Source organism: Arachis stenosperma, chromosome 5 (genome assembly GCF_014773155.1).
Source record: "Arachis stenosperma cultivar V10309 chromosome 5, arast.V10309.gnm1.PFL2, whole genome shotgun sequence".
Classification (NCBI taxonomy): domain Eukaryota; kingdom Viridiplantae; phylum Streptophyta; class Magnoliopsida; order Fabales; family Fabaceae; genus Arachis; species Arachis stenosperma.
The window spans coordinates 121,193,011-121,196,726 of record NC_080381.1 but is presented as its reverse complement, the minus strand read 5'-3'; positions in this window follow the sequence as shown (position 1 = coordinate 121,196,726).

The following is a 3,716-nucleotide window of genomic DNA, read 5'->3' as shown; positions in this document are numbered from 1 at the left end:
AAAGACCAGATAAATCACATTAAATATTACTAACCAAATTTCAATCAAATAAAATTAAATTTATAGAATCATATTAAATAACAAAACAATTTTATATAATAAACACTAATTCAAATATATAATTAGCCTTAAAGCGTTGCTTAATAAAAGTCATTGCCTTCTCATACTCTAATAATAATGAAATAGGAAGGCCACAAATTAAGTAACTATAATATATTAAATTTAAAATATTCCAAAACAAAAATGAAAAATTCTATATGCGGCCGTATCTATTATCCTAAGATTAATTAATTTACCCAAAATATAAAGAGAAATGACATTTTGAAAACTACTATTACCTGATCCTTTACATAATTTAGCTAGAATATAATTAGTAATTAATAATGTATTGTTTAGATGATTATCAGGTTGATTAGTTAAGTTATCTTTGTAATGAACTTGTTAGTCATAGCGAATATAAATAACTAAGTAACTAACAAAATGTATAACTGATTCTCAATTTTCAATTCATTCATCTTTCTTTCTTACTGTGTTTTCTGGAAACTTCTCTTTCTCCCTTCTGTTGATAACTTCCCACATTCTTAACATGGTATCATCACCTTCAGATCCATGGCCCTCTTTACTATCTCCTTCTTCCTCTTCTCCTAAACTCACACCATAGAGACTGATGAGAGCTGCTTGGTTCTTTCCACGACAGTGTTCCGATCAGCGAGTTAAGGAGGAGAAGTTCTGAATCTCACATTTCAAAATTCATTGATTACTCTTCTTTTTCTTTCAGTTCTTGATTCTTTCTTTGTGTCTTTTACTCTACTGCTTCCAATTTCTTTTCTTCGTGGTTTCTCTCATGGATTCTCAACAAGGTGATCTCGGCAATGCTACTCCGAATGTCGATCTCAATACTCTGTCTCAATTGCTTCTTCAGATCACTCAACTTCACAATCGATTGAATCAACCTTCAATACATCCTTCGGCTGATCCTAACAGTCCGTATTTTCTTCATCCAGGTGAGAGTCCAGGAAACCCTATCATTTCCTTTCGACTCAATTCTTAGAACTACACTACATGGTCTCGATCTATATGGCTAGTCTTGAAATCGAAGAACAAGATTCCTTTTATTGACGATTCTCTCCCCAGGCCTGAAATTTCTGATCCCTTATTCACTACTTGGGATCGCTGTAATACATTTGTTCTCTCATGGTTAAATCTGTCCCTCTCTCAAGATATACTTCAAAGTGTGATATGGAGGAATGATGCATCTGATTTATGGAATGATCTGCGAAGAAGATATTACCAGGGTGATCTCTATTATGTGTCTGAACTGTATGAAGAATTGTACAACGCTAAGCAAGGTGATCTTAACATCACATTCTATTTCACAAAAATGAAGGGTCTTTGGGAAGAAATTGACAATTTCAGACCAATCCCTTTGTGTACCACATGCACCAGTGACTGTAATTGTGGGTTAGGCGTGATGCGTTTTTACAGAAATAAAGACTACATAGCAAGATTTCTCCAAGGTCTCAATGAACAGTTTTCTACAGCCAAGACTCAGATCATGTTGCAAAAACCCCTCCCTGATATTGACACTGTCTTTTCCATGTTAACTTAGCAAGAACGCCAATTCAGCCCCTCACTTGATTTACAAGATTCCAAGATTTTGTACGCTGCAACACAAGGTCAAACCTCCAATAGAGGCAGGGGTAGGGATAGAGAGGGCACTATAGGCAGAGGGAGAGGTCAAGGAAGAGGTTACAACACCAAACATTGCTCTTTTTGTGAAAAAACTAGACATATCATAGACACATGCTATAAGAAGCATGGTCTGCCTCCTCACTTACATTGAAATGATGCTGCTAACAACACATTCACTGATGAAGTTGATGAAACCAGTGATTCTTAAAATGCCAATGTTAAAAAGGGTGAGAGCTCAGCTTATAGCCTGACCAATGACCAAAGAAATGCACTAATGTCTCTCCTTCACCAGTCTACACCACCATCATCCACAATCAATCAAATTTCTACACAACAACCCAAGGATCTCAATATCACTCAAGGTACTATTCTTGCTGTCTCGTTATCTGTTAATAAAAAATTTCTCAAGTCTGGTGCCTGGGTTATAGACACAGGTGCCACAGATCATGTATGTTTTTCACTTGATTTCTTTCATTCATTCACTAACATTACTCCAATCTCAGTATACTTACCTGATGGGTCCACAGTTGTTACAAAAATTGCCGGAACAGTCTATTTTTCCCAAGATTTATACATTACAAATGTCCTTTATATACCATCATTCAAGTTTAATTTGATGTCAGTTTCCAAAGTCACTTCATCACTAAATTGTCTATTTCTCATCTCTCACAAATTCTGTCAGATTTGGGACCATCATCTATTGAAGATGATTGGCACAGCTGAGAGTAATGACGGATTATATGCGCTTGGTCACACAAAAACACACACTAAGGTCTCTCATTCATCACCAAACACACAGCATCATATAAACACACATGCATCATCATCACAAGCCCAAGGCAGTCAAATTTGACATAGAAGATTGGGGCATCTAAGCAATTCTATTTTAGAAACTATGAAGAAAGTTTTTTTCTTTTATTGATTGTGATAATGGCAATTCACCTTGTGAACCCTGCCACTTAGCTAAGCAAAAGAAAATTTCTTTTCCAATAAGCAATTCTGTTGCACAGTCTATATTTGACCTTCTACATGTAGACATTTGGGGACCAATTTCTATTACATCCGTTTCTGGTTATAAGTATTTCTTAACCATAGTAGATGATCATAGCCGTTTTACTTGGGTAAGATTCATGAAGACAAAATCTGAAGTCTCTAGTTCACTGCAAAATTTTACAAAAATGATTGAAAATCAGTTTTCAAAGTCAATAAAATGTATAAGATCTGACAACGGTCCGGAATTTAACCTTCTTGATTTTTATGCTTCAAAAAGAATTTTACACCAAAATTCATGTGTGGAAACTCCTCAACAAAATGGAGTTGTTGAGAGAAAACACCAGCACATTCTTGCAGTAACTAGATCACTCTTATTTCAGTCTCATGTTCCTAAATGTTTTTGGCATCTTGCTATCTACCATGTTGTGCATTTGATCAATCGAATTCCAACTCCAATTATTCAAAATGTGTCTCCATTTGAAAAATTATATGGACAATTACTTGATTTAGCTCATCTCAAAATTTTTGGATGCCTAGCTTTTGCTTCCACTTTAACTCATAATCGAAAGAAATTAGATGCAAGAGCAACTAAATGCTGTTTTTTGGGTTATAAAGAAGGTGTAAAAGGTTTTTTCCTATATGATTTAAAAACAAGACAATTTCTTCTTTCGAGAAATGTTTTCCTTTCATTTCAAAAGACAAATTAGAAGCACCTTCTCCTACTATGCATGATATGCCAAATCCCTCTGTTCATTGGGATGATCTCTTCACACATGACCTATACACACACTTACAATTTACACAATCTGATAACACAAATCACACAAGTGCACATTCCGTCATTCCTCTTAACAATGTTTCTCCTCTTCCTCCGTCAATATCACTGCATTCCACAGAAAATAACGCACCCCCACTGCCACTGCATTCCTTAGAGCATAATCCTGTAGAACATATAGATAAATCATCTCATCTTAGAAGATCTACTAGAGTCAAGAGGCCTCCAGTGTATCTAAAAGATTTTCAATGTGCAA